At 47.7% G+C, this 17,630-nt stretch overlaps 1 protein-coding gene across 1 annotated transcript in view; it reads left to right on the top strand.

Annotated features, from left to right (window-relative positions):
- The window catches only part of BSN (bassoon presynaptic cytomatrix protein), a gene marked incomplete at its 5' end in the record, with an annotated part of 169,006 nt that extends 163,783 nt beyond the window's left edge, over positions 1-5,223 (top strand). The window contains 2 exons of the mRNA XM_069736456.1: positions 282-354; positions 2,264-5,223. The remainder of the gene's footprint in view (positions 1-281; positions 355-2,263) is intronic.
- Positions 5,224-17,630: the final 12,407 nt, after the last annotated feature.

Genomic DNA, 17,630 nt, shown 5'->3' with positions numbered 1-17,630 from the left:
ACTGTGAACGGACCATGTACTGTGAACGGACCATGTACTGTGAACGGACCATGTACTGTGAACGGACCATGTACTGGGTTTGAACCATGTACTGGGTATTTTCCATGTTCTGTGCCTCGACCATGTACTGTGTATTTACCTTGTTCTTTGTATCGACCATGTTCAGTGTATCGACCGTGTGCTGTATATCAACCATGTACTTTTTTTTACCATGTACTGTGTATTATTTTTTCCCTATTCACTGTCTAGGTGTGACCTTGTTCTTCTTCTTTCTGACACAGGGTGGAGATCTGAAGGGATGTTATGAAGAAATCTGAAATAAATTATCCGCAGCACTGGACTCTGGGTATAGAAGTGAGCATCTTCACCTGAGACGTATTCACATGATGCAGACTCTAGGGACACATGTTAAAATGGCATCTTTCCTGTCCCAGAAAAAAAAAATTTAAACAGAAATTTTATTTAAATTTTTGTTACATAAATAAAAAATTCTAATACCAAAACATCCACAGTTTACAAAGCCAATAACCATCACTTCCAGGGCCAGGAAATAAAAAGAAAATATGCCATTTCTACATTGTATCACGCAGTCATCTGTAATGTGTGTTGTGTATGCAGTATTTGCCCATGTCCTGTGAATCCCCTGTCCTGTGTATTTCATGGCCCCGTGTCCTGTGAATCCCCTGTCCTGTGTATTTCATGGCCCCGTGTCCTGTGAATCCCCTGTCCTGTGTATTTCATGGTCCCGTGTTCTGTGAATCCCGTCCTGTGTATTTCATGGTCCCGTGTCCTGTGAATCCCCTGTCCTGTGTATTTCATGGTCCCGTGTCCTGTGAATCCCCTGTCCTGTGTATTCATGGCCCCGTGTCCTGTGAATCCCCCGTCCTGTGTATTTCATGGTCCCGTGTTCTGTGAATCCCGTCCTGTGTATTTCATGGTCCCGTGTCCTGTGAATCCCCTGTCCTGTGTATTTCATGGTCCCGTGTCCTGTGAATCCCCTGTCCTGTGTATTCATGGCCCCGTGTCCTGTGAATCCCCTGTCCTGTGTATTTCATGGCCCCGTGTCCTGTGAATCCCCTGTCCTGTGTATTTCATGGCCCCGTGTCCTGTGAATCCCCTGTCCTGTGTATTTCATGGTCCCGTGTTCTGTGAATCCCCTGTCCTGTGTATTTCATGGTCCCGTGTTCTGTGAATCCCGTCCTGTGTATTTCATGGTCCCGTGTCCTGTGAATCCCCTGTCCTGTGTATTCATGGCCCCGTGTCCTGTGAATCCCCTGTCCTGTGTATTTCATGGTCCCGTGTCCTGTGAATCCCCTGTCCTGTGTATTTCATGGTCCAGTGTCCTGTGAATCCCGTCCTGTGTATTTCATGGTCCCGTGTCCTGTGAATCCCCTGTCCTGTGTATTTCATGGTCCCATGTCCTGTGAATCCCCTGTCCTGTGTATTTCATGGCCCCGTGTCCTGTGAATCCCCTGTCCTGTGTATTTCATGGTCCCGTGTCCTGTGTATTTCATGGTCCCGTGTCCTGTGAATCCCCTGTCCTATGTATTTCATGGTCCCGTGTCCTGTGAATCCCGTCCTATGTATTTCATGGTCCCGTGTTCTGTGAATCCCCTGTCCTGTGTATTTCATGGTCCCGTGTCCTGTGAATCCCCTGTCCTGTGTATTTCATGGTCCCGTGTTCTGTGAATCCCCTGTCCTGTGTATTTCATGGTCCCGTGTCCTGTGAATCCCCTGTCCTGTGTATTTCATGGTCCCGTGTCCTGTGAATTTCATGGTCCCGTGTTCTGTGAATCCCCTGTCCTGTGTATTTCATGGTCCCGTGTCCTGTGAATCCCCTGTCCTGTGTATTTCATGGTCCCGTGTTCTGTGAATCCCCTGTCCTGTGTATTTCATGGTCCCGTGTCCTGTGAATTTCATGGTCCCGTGTTCTGTGAATCCCCTGTCCTGTGTATTTCATGGTCCCGTGTCCTGTGAATCCCCTGTCCTGTGTATTTCATGGTCCCGTGTCCTGGGAATCCCCTGTCCTGTGTATTTCATGGTCCCGTGTCCTCTGTTTCCCATGTCCTGTGCATCTCCTGATCCCATGTCCTGTGTATTCCATGATCCTGTGGGTCCCTTGGATGTCTCTGGCCATCCCAAATACACAGAACAATGTGGCTTATTATAAAGTAGGACAGTGCCAGCACCCGTGTTTGCCAAGTTTGTCAGCATAGTTTTCCCACTTTCCATGCTGACACAATTAACTGTTTGTATCTTCCAGTCTTGCAGGGGATATGGATATCCATGTCGTGGAGCTGCTGACCCACCTGAGTGACGGGCAGGGTTCAAATACAGATAATGCCACAAAGAACAACCCCGGAGATAAGGGGACACTGGGGCCAGTGGTCCGGACTTCTCGGGCGGGGCGTGTCCTCTATTCTCTGTCCTAGATCTTAGACTCAGAGTCCAGTATTTCTTTGTGTGCCACCGAGATCAGAGTCCCAGATTTCTTTGTGTGCTCCCGAGATCAGAGTCCCAGATTTCTTTGTGTGCTCCCGAGATCAGAGTCTTGGATTTCTTTGTGTGCTCCTGAGATCTCCGCCCTGGAGCTGGGATCATAGGGCTTGGAGTGACAAGCTCCACTTTGTGGCACCATTCCATCTCTGAGACATGGCATCCTGCGCTCCTGCTCCGTCAGAGGGAGAGGATCGTGAAATACCAAGAGGAGACGTGAGGACCGGTCACTGTTCACCTACTGAAGAATGAGGCCATAGGACTGAGAGGCAGCACGCTGATTGGCCGCTTCCTACAAGAATAAATGGCGACCAGTCATAGCTGCCACTGATCAGTAAGCCATCAATGAGCCGTTCCAATGGCGGTTTCCACATCTGTCGTGTTTTTTCTCTGTTGGGTCCCGCAGCCTTAACATCTCGCTCTGGTTTTGTCACACACCGCATTTATAATTTATTGCGCTTCATTCTCATGTGATTGGTTTCTCATATTGGGATTCTCTGGAAGCAATAGAGAGCAGTCAAAGAGCACAAGATGGCGGGAGCGCGTCCTCCCGTTTCTCTCCTAAAGACAAATAAACTGTGCACTTCAAGTCCTAAGCCATCTCCAGCGGGCATGCTCAAAGACAGTCTGTCCAGCCGCATGCGCCATCCCCACCCGACCCGCTCCAGTATTGTACCGTAGCGCCCATGTCTGCGTACTGTGAAGCGCTCCCTGTCCTGTTGAGCATGCTCAGAGCTGACGCAGGTCTGTCCATCTGCGCTTCCATTCATCCTATGATCAAGTCTAATTGTCTATGCAACAGGTCTGGGGGGAGGGTGGTTGGTGGTCTCCATAGTTATCAGCAGTTAATGTTATGCTGTAGGTGGGTTTCTGTGTGACCCCACATTGCTCTGTTTATAGCCCTGTGTGTATGATGTTAGTGGCATGTTTGACTCCAATAAGGATTTTGCCAAAGGCTAGTAGCCATATAGCCTGTGTGACTTGTGTCTTGTCCCGATGCATGGCTCGCGGCTCTGTACTGTGCATGCTTTCATCTCATCTAAGTGATTGCCCCCGCATCTCTCCATGTGTCCGTACTCTAGAATTACCCCCATATGCCAATGTGTGCACTTGTGATTGAAGGTGGTCAGAGAACAAAGACTAATGGGGTCAAAGGTCCAAAGTGCCCGACAGCCACTGACATGACGAGTGCTGGCAGGACAGCCACCAACAGCATGAGTGCTGCCAGGATGACCGCCAACAGCACGAGCACTGACAACATGAACAAGGGTCGATTGGTTGTGGACCAGACATGTTTGGAGACCACATAATTAAATCATTGCACTCACCCTGGAAGATTCTAGAAAGTTCTTGTAATATTGCTATGACCAGCAGAATGGGGCTGCAAAAAGGAATCATCACCATGAAGAATGCTGTATGTTGGGAGTAGTAGTCATAACATCCTGGAGATGGGTCTCCAGGGAAGAGTTCGTCCCACCATTCATATGACAGATGGACGCCAGCGTTGTTCCTGCCATGAATGTAGAATATGATGGGGCATTATTGAGAGCCACCCATGGAGCTCTGTTGGCTCCATCCACCTCAGACTTTGCCGTGGTCTCCAGGGTTTGCCCTTGGCAGGTGGATATTGGGGTGGGAATAATGTGTGGGGTGCACTCAGAAGCTCTTGTCTTAATCAGCTTAGTTGTGGGAGCAGTTGTCGGTGATGTGGTCACTGCTCTTCCTCAGGATGCACTGTATATATATATTTCTGTACAGCATGTAAATGTCCTCGTATTAAAAAATGATGGAAAAATTACAGAAAAAAGCAAATGAATTGTAAGGTTATGAGCAGCTGTCATGATGATGCCTGCAGTCCATCCGCATTGGTGAGGTAGCGCCTACCGGTCAGTGAGCTCATGCCCCCCAAACCATCTAACACAGAGGAGCTCCATCCTCAACTCGATTCATCCCAGTAAGGCCATATCCTCCAATCCACCTGCCATGCGGATACCATTCCTACCATAACATTCACCCTGGTGAAATCTCTTTTTCCAGTCCACTCATCATAGTAAGGCCACATCCTCCAGTCTATTCTCCGAGGTGAAACCACATACTCAAGTCTTCCCAAACTGAGGTGAGGCTACACTCTCCAGTGCATTCACCCCAGGAGGCCACATTCTGCAGTCCATTCACCCCGGGAGGCCAGTGCCTCCAGTTCATTCAGCCCAGGAGGCCACATCCATCATACTATCCACCCTGGTAGGCCACATCCTCCAGTCTGATCTCCGAGGTGAGGCCACACTCTCCAGTGCATTCACCTTGGGAGGCCGCACACTCTAGTCCACCTATCACGCTCGTGCTTTCATTTGTATATAAAGAGATTGAAATCCTGTTGACAGAGATGACGTGACATCATGGCCGACAGCGGCTCCGAGCGATAACTAGGACTCGGCTTCTGGGTCGTACCTATCCTCTGCAGCGATTCTCACCGTTGATTTCTTTGGGGGGTGTCTTGTTGGGGGAGGGGTCAGAAGATGACAGAAAAGTTCTATATGTAAAATATGAAATTCTATTTAAAGTATAAAAGTGGTGCAAAATGCAGTGACCTGACCCTGTATATGAATGATGTGTCCCCCTGTCCGGCTGTGCCCCTAATATCGCTGTGTCACATCCTTGTCGTTATCAGTAATCAGTTGACCCCTTACAAGATATTGTCACCGCAGAATAAAATGAACTTGATATGAGCGTCTCGTCTCCAGGTCTCGTCATTGTTGTCAGGGGACTCACACTAATGTCTATGGAGAGAGCATCCGGGGAGATCAAATCTACAGAGAGCTGTAACGAAGTTGTCAAGTGACAAATGTAGGGCGCCACGCTGACGAATTTACACAACGTAACAACCTAATGAGGCAAATTCAGCAGACGCCATTCAACAGAGTGGGCTTCACTCCAACACGGAAAACCCAAGGGTCCTTTGTGTGGGTGGCTGTTTCTATCAGTAGTTTGCACCTGTGCTGCCCCTGCCTTTATAGAGGGGCTTTGCTGCATCCTGCTAGTGCATTTATCATCTGATAGGTTTTGGTAAGGCTGTTTCCTTATGGTATGTTTTTCTTAATTTTTCTATGTTAGCAGTTTTTGAAATTAGTGTTAGGACTCGCAAGTATAAGGATCCTTGACCTTGGGTAGCGAGCTTATCTATTTTGGACAAAAATATCAACCAATACCTTATTTAGGCTGGTTTCACATTAGTGATTCTGTGTGCAGTGTAGGCCTGCGCATAGATCCGCATTGTGTATGCAGGGACATGTTGCGTTCGGCGGGCACATCAAAACGACGCATGGAGACGCATCCGCATACAACGCATGTCCCTGCGTACACAATGTTAAATCTAGGTACGCAAGACACATACGGATCTTAAGGAAAGAAGTACACAGGCCTATGCTGCACACAGAAACGCTAATTTGAAACCAGCCTTAATGTAATCATCATATGCATTATTTTTCTCATCTTTTATTGCACTTTTTATCATTTTTGCAGGATGCAGCCAGGTCTCTTTTTGTTGACTGGGTGTACTGGGGCATCTGTCCCTGTGGGGTGCATGTGTATAGTCCTGGGCAGCCCACCTGTCAGAATATTATGGTCGTCATCAATAGGCTGTAAGAGGGACACGTTTGCATCACACATACCTGTGTGACTGGCGTTCCACTTAAGCCTCATTTATGTGCATTTTTTCTACTAGGCAGCCAACCCCTCCATTATTTGGTAGGTGTGGGTCGCTGTTTCTATCAGTATGCATCTGTGCTGCCCCTGCATTTATAGTGGGAACCTGCTGCATCCTGCTAGTGCATTTATAATCTGAAAGGTTTTGGTGAGGCTGTTTCCTTATGGTATGTTTTTCTTAATTTTTCTATGTTAGCTGTTTTTGATCACTGTATTACCTGTTCACTGACACTATATACAGAGCTCCTGTGTATAATGTCACTGGTGATACCTGCATTACCTGTACAATATACTCTATATACATAGCTTCTGTATATAATATCACTGGTGATCACTGTATTACCTGTACACTGACACTGTATACAGAGCTCCTGTGTATAATGTCACTGGTGATCACTATATTACCTGTACACTGACACTATATACAGAGCTCCTGTGTATAATGTCATCGGTGATCACTGTATTACCTGTACACTGACATTATATACAGAGCTCCTGTGTATAATGTCACTGGTGATCACTGTATTACCTGTACACTACAGAACTGTGTATGTCACCTGTGATGACTGTATTACCTGTACACCAATACTGTATACAGAGCTCCTGTGTATAATGTCACTGGTGATCACTATATTACCTGTTCACTGACACTATATACAGAGCTCCTGTGTATAATGTCACTAGTGATCACTTGTATTACCTGCACACTATATACAGAGCTCCTGTGTATAATGTCACTGGTGATCACTGTATTACCTGTACACCGACACTATATACTGAGGTCCTGTGTATAATGTCACTGGTGAGCACTATATTACCTGTACAATATACTTTATATACATAGCGTCTGTGTATAATATCACTGGTGATCACTGTATTACCTGTACACTGACACTATATACTGAGGTCCTGTGTATAATGTCACTGGTGATCACTGTATTACCTGTATACTGACACTGTATACAGAGCTCCGGTGTATAATATCACTGGTGGTCACTGTATTACCTGTACACTGACACTATATACTGAGGTCCTGTGTATAATGTCACTGGTGATCACTGTATTACCTGTACACTGACACTATCTACCGAGGTCCTGTGTATAATGTCACTGGTGATCACTGTATTGCCTGTATACTGACATTGCATACAGCTGAGGTGTATAATGTCACTGGTGAGCACTGTATTACCTGTACAATATACTTTATATACATAGCTTCTGTGTATAATATCACTGGTGATCACTGTATTACCTGTACACTGACACTGTATACAGAGCTCCTGTGTATAATGTCACTGGTGATCACTGTATTACCTGTATACTGATACTGTATACAGAGCTCCGTTGTATAATGTCACTGGTGATCACTGTATTACCTGTACATTGACACTATATACAGAGCTCACGTATAATGTCACTGATGATCACTGTAGTACCTGTACACTATATAGAGAGCTCCTGTGTATAATGTCACTGGTGATCACTGTATTACCTGTACACTGACATTATATACAGAGCTCCTGTGTATAATGTCACTGGTGATCACTGTATTACCTGTATACTGACACTGTATACAGAGCTCACGTATAATGTCACTGATGATCACTGTAGTACCTGTACACTATATAGAGAGCTCCTGTGTATAATGTCACTGGTGATCACTGTATTACCTGTACACTGACATTATATACAGAGCTCCTGTGTATAATGTCACTGGTGATCACTGTATTACCTGTACACTGACATTGTATACAGAGCTCACGGATAATGTCACTGATGATCACTGTAGTACCTGTACACTATATACAGAGCTCCAGTGTATAATGTCACTGGTGATCACTGTATTACCTGTACTCTGACACTACAGGTCCTTCTCAAAAAATTAGCATATAGTGATAAATTTCATTATTTACCATAATGTAATGATTACAATTAAACTTTCATATATTATAGATTCATTATCCACCAACTGAAATTTGTCAGGTCTTTTATTGTTTTAATACTGATGATTTTGGCATACAACTCCTGATAACCCAAAAAACCTGTCTCAATAAATTAGCATATCAAGAAAAGGTTCTCTAAACGACCTATTACCCTAATCTTCTGAATCAACTAATTAACTCTAAACACATGCAAAAGATACCTGAGGCTTTTATAAACTCCCTGCCTGGTTCATTACTCAAAACCCCCATCATGGGTAAGACTAGCGACCTGACAGATGTCAAGAAGGCCATCATTGACACCCTCAAGCAAGAGGGTAAGACCCAGAAAGAAATTTCTCAACAAATAGGCTGTTCCCAGAGTGCTGTATCAAGGCACCTCAATGGTAAGTCTGTTGGAAGGAAACAATGTGGCAGAAAACGCTGTACAACGAGAAGAGGAGACCGGACCCTGAGGAAGATTGTGGAGAAGGACCGATTCCAGACCTTGGGGAACCTGAGGAAGCAGTGGACTGAGTCTGGTGTGGAAACATCCAGAGCCACCGTGCACAGGCGTGTGCAGGAAATGGGCTACAGGTGCCGCATTCCCCAGGTAAAGCCACTTTTGAACCATAAACAGCGGCAGAGGCGCCTGACCTGGGCTACAGAGAAGCAGCACTGGACTGTTGCTAAGTGGTCCCAAGTACTTTTTTCTGATGAAAGCAAATTTTGCATGTCATTCGGAAATCAAGGTGCCAGAGTCTGGAGGAAGACTGGGGAGAAGGAAATGCCAAAATGCCTGAAGTCCAGTGTCAAGTACCCACAGTCAGTGATGGTGTGGGGTGCCATGTCAGCTGCTGGTGTTGGTCCACTGTGTTTCATCAAGGGCAGGGTCAATGCAGCTAGCTATCAGGAGATTTTGGAGCACTTCATGCTTCCATCGGCTGAAATGCTTTATGGAGATGAAGATTTCATTTTTCAGCACGACCTGGCACCTGCTCACAGTGCCAAAACCACTGGTAAATGGTTTACTGACCATGGTATTACTGTGCTCAATTGGCCTGCCAACTCTCCTGACCTGAACCCCATAGAGAATCTGTGGGATATTGTGAAGAGAAAGTTGAGAGACGCAAGACCCAACACTCTGGATGAGCTTAAGGCCGCTATTGAAGCATCCTGAGCCTCCATAATATCTCAGCAGTGTCACAGGCTGATTGCCTCCATGCCACGCCGCATTGAAGCAGTCATTTCTGCCAAAGGATTCCCGACCAAGTATTGAGTGCATAACTGAACATTATTGTTTGATGGTTTTTTTTGTTTGTTATTAAAAAACACTTTTATTTGATTGGATGGGTGAAATATGCTAATTTATTGAGACAGGTTTTTTGGGTTATCAGGAGTTGTATGCCAAAATCATCAGTATTAAAACAATAAAAGACCTGACAAATTTCAGTTGGTGGATAATGAATCTATAATATATGAAAGTTTAATTGTAATCATTACATTATGGTAAATAATGAAATTTAACACTATATGCTAATTTTTTGAGAAGGACCTGTATGTCCTATCTGGGATACATATTTACAGAGAAATCCCTACTTCTTTACCAGATGGAGTTAGAAGCCTGTGTTTCGAGGGATGGGTAGATCCACCGAGGGAGATTAAGAATATATATTTTCGTGTTCTTAACGTAAACGGTTTGCGTAATATCTTACAAAAACAAAACAAAGAACTTCCATGTGTTCTAGAGACTTAGAATCCAGTTCTTGCTGGTCACTTTCCACTGCAGGAATGCTGGTCGTAAATACTTTTAGGCAATAAAACGCTCTTCCCCATGTACATTGGCAAGGCAGCTCTTGGCTGAGTGAAAGGGAAGGGGGCTTTTTAGCCCGCAGCCTGCTAGCAAGAGAAACTACTTATATGATATTTCATACCATATCGTGACAGTCCAGCTCCTCTATTCGCTGACGTCTGTAGGTCCAGCCCCTCTATTTGTTGACGTCTGGGGGTCTAGCCCCTCTACTCGCTGACGTCTGGGGGTCCAGCCCCTCTACTCGCTGACGTTTGGACTAATCATGTCCTACTTTGGGGGTCTAGCCCCTCTATTCGCTGACGTCTGTGGTTCCAGCCCCTCTTCTCACTGACGTCAGGGGGTCCAGCCCCTCTACTCGCTGACGTCTGGGGGTCCAGCCCCTCTACTCGCTGACGTCTGGGGGTCCAGCCCCTCTACTCGCTGACGTCTGGGGGTCCAGCCCCTCTACTCGCTGATGTCCGGGGGTCCAGCCCCTCTAATCACTGACGTCTGGACTCATCATGTCCTACTTCGGGGGTCCAGCGCCTCTTTTTGTTGACATCCGGGGGTCCGGTCTCGTCGTGTCCTACTCTGGGTGTGTTTATTATTGCCATCCTGCGGCAGCAGCCGCTTTTCTCTGTCAATGATGCGTGTAGACAGAGACCCTTCACCTTAGGGTATGTTCCCCCGGTCAGTAAACGCTGCGGGTTGGATGCTGCGAACATCCATAGTGTCTAACCTGCAGCGGCCAGATGTTACAGCATAGTGGATGGGCTTTCAAGAAATACATGTCCACTATGCGTGCCAAAGCTTCCCTGTGGAGACAGACAGGCAGCGCGTGTTTTCAGACCATGGCATGTCAATTTATTTAGTGCAAACGCTCAGTCTCAGCTGCGTAAATTACCCATTCACTATCATAAGATGCGGTAAAACTGCATTGTCATTCTAGTCACATGTGTATTAAGTGCGGGAATGCACCTTACTACGCTTGTGTACTAAATTACATAATAGCGTACCTTGTTTCAGCCAGACGTTCGCGTAAACTGCAGTTAGCGCAATCAGCTGACCGTGAGAACTGCAGTGCACCTGACTGCCGGAGACCGTGTCATCTCCTCTGGTCATCAGCTCCTAGCTCCGCTGTGTCTGGATGTCAGGCTAGATGGCGGCATAATGCCACCGTTCACTATCATAAGATGCGGTAAAACTGCATTGTCATTCTAGTCACATGTGTATTAAGTGCGGGAATGCACCTTACTACGCATGTGTACTAAATTACATAATAGCGTACCTTGTTTCAGCCAGACGTTCGCGTAAACTGCAGTTAGCGCAATCAGCTGACCGTGAGAACTGCAGTGCACCTGACTGCCGGAGACCGTGTCATCTCCTCTGGTCATCAGCTTCTAGCTCCGCTGTGTCTGGATGTCAGGCTAGATGGCGGCATAATGCCACCGTTCAGCCAAAGGCATCCAGATGTAGCAGAGCTGGACTCGTCGTGGGACATTATGAATTACCTTCTTGGCGGACAGGTAAGGATATTGTTGCTTTTTTATTTTAATTCTCTTCCAGGAGACGAGGGTGTCGGTGGAATTAGGCAATGGAGTATCTTCTCATTCACCAGTGGTTTTCAGCCAGGACAGTGGCATCTTAGCACTGTCCACTGTCACTGTCAGGTGACATCAAGCCCCGAGGTTAGTAATAGAGAGGCGTCAATATATTTGCATGGTAAATAAAGACACAGCCAGAATAAAGTCCTTTTATTGAAAGAAACACACATACTCCTTTATTATTCTTAACTAAACCATACTTACAACCACAACTAATTCCTGCGAAGCCCTCGATCTCCTGTAATAAAAGTAAAATAACAAACCAACAATATACCCATACCTGTCCGTTGCTGTGTCCCACACTGTAATCCATATCTGAGGGATATACAGTTTTCAATCTGGACAGTGTAAAGATGCGACCGTCCCAGCTGAAAACCACTGGTGAATGAGGAGATACTGGGAGCGGAGCTTCAGATACTAGCGGTGACATCACTGAAGCTGCGCTCTCTCACAGCCTGAACTGCAGTGACCTCTGGACCATGAGAAAATGAGAGTGCATGTTCCCATGCTCCAGAGTTCACCGCAGTTCAGGCTGTGAGGCAGCGCAGCATCAGTGACGGCACCACTAGTCTCTGAAGCAGTGTCGCCAGCATCTCTGTAATGCCTGCTGCAGCGCAGTAGCACACAACCTCCACCAGGGGTGCGGGTGAAGGAAAACAGGTACACTCACAGTGAACTCACAGAGCAGTAGGCAGAAGCCACTAGGTGGCGAAAGAGTAGTCAGAAAAAGCCGGGTCACCAATAGAGAGGGAATGACGTACCAGAGGTCACAGCAATACACGTGGTGAGAAACAAGCCAAAGAAGTCAGAGCTGATCGGGAGCAGGAAAGCCAGAGATGCAAGACAGTCAAACAGGTCAGAGGACAAGCCGAGTCAAATACCAAGAGGTCACAACACAGAGAGCGAGTACTACAACGAACAAAGTCACAGGGGAACACAGGAAAGGGACCTAGGTAAACGGGCAGAGGACAAATGAGGGTATAACGGGGTCAGCTGCTCAAGCCAGAGATAGAAACTATAACTGACGCTGCTTGCAGGTAACAGCGGACTAAAATAGCCAGACAGATCCCAAAACAAGGCAAGGAAGATTAATCCCCGCATGACCATCCCAGGGAGAGAATAATCAGAAACAAATCCCGGACTGGATCATGACAGTACCCCCCTCTCAATGGGGGGCCACTAGATCTCCAGGTTTCCCTGGATACCGAGCAGGAAAGGCCCAGACCAACCGATCCACATGGACCGAGCAAGCTGGTACCGAAGACCAGTCCTCCGGACCGTAATCTTTCCAATGGACCAAATACTGAAGTGAACAGCGGAGCATCCGAGAATCAACGATCCGTTCCACCTCATACTCAGTCTGATCATCCACCAAAACTGGAGGCGGACGAGACGGAGAGTCCCCTGAGAAGGATACCCACGGTTTCAAAAGAGCTTTATGGAACACATTGGGGATCTGCAGCGATGGAGGCAAACGCAGGCAACAGGATTAACTACCTCCAAAATTTCATAAGGTCCAATAAACTTTGGGCCCAGCTTAGCAGAAGGAATCCTCAACCTTACATTTTTAGTGGATAACCATACCTTATCCCCCACCTGGAATTCCGGCCCCACAGTCGTTTATCAGCAAAAAAAAAATTATACTTGCCTGAACCTCCCCAATATTTCTTTGGCCTCCTCCCAGACCTCCCCCAACTGATGAATAGCAACATCAGCACCAGGACACCCCGAATCCAGCCGAGAAAATTCACCAAAATGGGGGTGAAAACCATAGTTGCAAAAGAACGGGGAAGTACCAGTGGACTGATTAATATGATTATTAAATCCGAATTCTGCCAATAGTAATGAAGAGCACCAATCATCCTGACGAGACGTGGCAAGACACCATAAAATCTGATCCAAAGATTGATTGGTCCTCTCAGTCTGACCGTTCGTCTCAGGACCATAGGCTGAAGAAAAGGTCAAACTGATACCCAGCGTTTTACAGAAAGCTCTCCAGAACTTAGATACAAATTGTAGCCCTCTATCAGAGACCACACTCACAGGCACACCATGTAATCGCACAACATGCTCGATGAAAAGTTTCAACAAAGTTTCCGCATTAGGCAGCCCTACCGATGGTACAAAATGCGCTTGTTTGCTGAACCTATCCACCACCACCCAGTCCGCAGTTTTACCATTAGAAGGAGGAAGGTCTGTGCTAAAATCCATGGACAGATGGGTCCAAGGTTTATCTGGAATTGGCAATGGCACCAATTCGCCGGCAGGCCGGTTACGGGAGATTTTTGCACGGGCACATGTCTCACAGGAAGACACAAATACAGCGACATCAGAAGCCCATGAAGACCACCAAAACGGCCTAGTAATGGTTTTACGTGCGGCCGAGATACCCGGATGCCCACTAAGAGCCGAGACATGGGATATACATAAATCCCTGCAGTTTGTGGTATATTGAAAGCAGTGGGATACCTACAATAAGCCCCTGCTGTAAACTAAGAAGTCAATAGCCTTGTGTGTGTTTTCTCATCACATTGTTAGCAGTGGAGGAATAACTAGGATAAGCCCCCCTGCACATGTGATAGCCGTCTGTTGGCCTAAAGTCACCCCGACCCGTGACGTAGGGGTGATGGTCACGGTGTGAATCGTTCCAAATTTGTGGCAGCGGTCAGGGATTCCTGACAGTCCTCTCTCCTGTATCCTCACCCATCCCTTGTAGACTGTGAGCCCTCACGGGCAGGGTCCTCTCCTCCTGTATCCTCACCCATCCCTTGTAGATTGTGAGCCCTCGCGGGCAGGGTCCTCTCCTCCTGTATCCTCACCCATCCCTTGTAGATTGTGAGCCCTCACGGTCAGGGTCCTCTCCTCCTCCTGTATCCTCACCCATCCCTTGTAGACTGTGAGCCCTCGTGGGCAAAGTCCTCTCTCCTGTATCCTCACCCATCTCTTGTAGACTGTGAGCCCTCGCGGGCAGGGTCCTCTCCTCCTCCTGTATCCTCCCCCATCCCTTGTAGACTGTGAGCCCTCGCGGGCAGGGTCCTCTCTCCTGTATCCTCACCCATCCCTTGTAGATTGTGAGCCCTCACGGGCAGGGTCCTTTCTCCTCCTGTATCCTCACCCATCCCTTGTAGACTGTGAGCCCTCGCGGGCAGGGTCCCCTCTCCTACTGTGTCCTCACCCATCCCTTGTAGATTGTGAGCCCTCGCGGGCAGGGTCCTCTCTCCTCCTGTATCCTCACCCATCCCTTGTAGATTGTGAGCCCTCACGGGCAGGGTCCACTCTCCTCCTGTATCCTCACCCATCCCTTGTAGACTGTGAGCCCTCACGGGCAGGGTCCTCTCTCCTACTGTATCCTCACCCATCCCTTGTAGATTGTGAGCCCTCGCGGGCAGGGTCCTCTCTCCTCCTGTATCCTCACCCATCCCTTGTAGATTGTGAGCCCTCGCGGGCAGGGTCCTCTCTCCTCCTGTATCCTCACCCATCTCTTGTAGATTGTGAGCCCTCGCGGGCAGGGTCCTCACTCCTCCTGTACCAGTTATGACTTGTATTGTTTAAGATTGTTCTTGTTTTTATTATGTACACCCCTCCTCACACGTAAAGCGCCATGGAATAAATGGCGCTAAAACAATAAATAATAATAATTCTGTAATGCTGTAGATAAGCCCCTGATGTATCCTGAAAGATAAGAAAAAGAGGTTAGATTATACTCACCCAGGGGCGGTACCACTGCGGTCCGCTCCGATGGGTGTCGTGGTCCGGGGCCTCCCTTCTTCTTATGATGACGTCCTCTTCTTCTCTTCCTGCCGTGGCTTCGGCACAGGCATACTGATCTGTCCTGTTGAGGGCAAAGTACTGCAGTGCGCAGGCGCTGAGCCTCTCTGACCTTTCCCGGCACCTGCGCACTGCAGTACTTTGCTCTGCCCTCAACAGGACAAATCAGTACTAATCCTACAAAAAACAAGGAGTAAAGATCCCATACACAGGTATAAAAAGGACGTATAACAATCTTTATTTAACAACTATACAACATACAGACTGACTATACAAGGTTCAGAAACTGGTGCAAATACAGAGGACACAAACACTGTGATCATGCCGATCATTGCAGACAGGTGCTCCCTGCACTTAAATGACCGCTCTAAACACACATACCTTCACAGCCCCCCGAGGAAGCCCAACGCGAAACGCGCGTCGGGGCTGCTGGCGTCACGCACTGGCACATGTACGTGGGTAAGATGAACGGTGTACCTCCCACTTTTGTTATGATTTAACTCTAGATGTGACAGGCAATATGTGGAGTCTGGTAGTCAGTTACGGTTCAGGTTACATATAATCTAATACCATATAGAACCTACAGCACAGTATTGAGATACGTTTGATTACCTTTCATCTGAGGCCATCCGTTTACTATGCCCCATGTGTTACCATAGTGTTTGTGTCCTCTGTATTTGCACCAGTTTCTGAACCTTGTATAGTCAGTCTGTATGTTGTATAGTTGTTAAATAAAGATTGTTATACGTCCTTTTTATACCTGTGTATGGGATCTTTACTCCTTGTTTTTTGTAGGATTAATATGTTTGGAGTGTCCTGGTGACTAGTATATGGTCCAAAAAATATACGGGATGATTTCCCGTTACTTTTCTAAGTTATGTATCAGTGGAACTTGTTCTTAGGACAAATCAGTACGCCTGCGACGGAGCGTGAAGACCAGAAGAGGACGTCATCTGATGAAGATGGGAGGCCCCGGACCACGACGCCCGTCGGATCGTAGCACAGCCGGACCGCCCCGGGGTGAGTATAATCGAACTTGTCTTTCTTACCTTTCAGGATACTCCCATCCGCCGCTCCTGCTCTCACTGTTATTAGTGGCTGTAGATGTTGGATGATGGGAGCAGTAGTCCCACCAGCTGACACCAGTGACGGGAGGTGAAGTGAATACCTCCGCTGTCTGACAATGTGGGAGCCGCGGCTCTGACTGCATATGGACACACAATGTCGGACCCCCATTCCAGTGAACGGGGTTGGGGTCTGCTCTGCTGTATGGACGCACCATGAACCTGCATCCCGAGGAAGCGGAGCCGCGTGTGATGTCACATCCAGCTCACCTTGACTTTTCTGCACCAAATATGCAGACCCCGCGCTGTTCCTGACCGTGAGTGCAGACTCCGCGTCGTTCCTGAGCGTGAGCGCAGATCCCGCGCCGTTCCTGACAGTGAGCGCAGACCCCATGCCGTTCCTGACCGTGAGCGCAGACCCCGCGTCGTTCCTGACAGTGAGCGCAGATCCCGCGCGCGTTCCTGACAGTGAGCGCAGACCCCACACCGTTCCTGACCGTGAGCGCAGACCCCGCGTCGTTCCTGACAGTGAGCGCAGACCCCGCGCTGTTCCTGACCGTGAGCGCAGACCCCGCGCCGTTCCTGACCGTGAGCGCAGACCCCGCGCCGTTCCTGACCGTGAGCGCAGACCCCGCGCCGTTCCTGACCGTGAGCGCAGACCCCTGTCAGGATTCCCCTGACCGCTGCCACCAATTCGTCACGATTCACACCGTGACCGTCACCCCTACGTCACGGGTTGGACGGCTATCACATGTGCAGGGGGGCTTATCTTAGTTATCCCTCCACTGCGAACAATGTGATGAGAAAACACACACAAGGCTATTGACCTCTTAGTTTAAAGCAGGGGCTTATGCTTATACCACAAACTGCAGGGATTTATGTATATCCCGCTTACAGTTCCACTTAACACTTGCAGCTCTCTGGCGCCCCCCTTACTCTCAGGTCAGATTAGGTACTGCACCCTGGGTAATTAGTCGCCAGAAAGGCTGCCTGCTATGTACTGGCTATTGGGCACGCTGCAGCGACGCGATAAACTACTCCCACTAAGGCAGGAACAATAATTATCAACGTCGCAGTCGCTTCAGCATAACCCAAAAGTCAGCACACTCTCGCTGCCACCAGCTTCGATTAAACGGGTCCGAAGCTAACCCAACACAACAGTAGCGTATTTCCCTTCAAGAGACTTAGGGTACGTTTTTTTAGACCATGGAGAATGAACTAACATATAATAGTATATCCCATAAAAAATTAGGCAGTGCTTTATCAAAAATATTTTATAAAGATG

Source organism: Ranitomeya imitator, chromosome 8, assembly GCF_032444005.1.
Source record: "Ranitomeya imitator isolate aRanImi1 chromosome 8, aRanImi1.pri, whole genome shotgun sequence".
NCBI classification, from domain to species: Eukaryota; Metazoa; Chordata; class Amphibia; order Anura; family Dendrobatidae; genus Ranitomeya; species Ranitomeya imitator.
The sequence above is the reverse complement of the archived record's forward strand: the minus strand, read 5'-3'. Positions and strand labels throughout refer to the sequence as shown.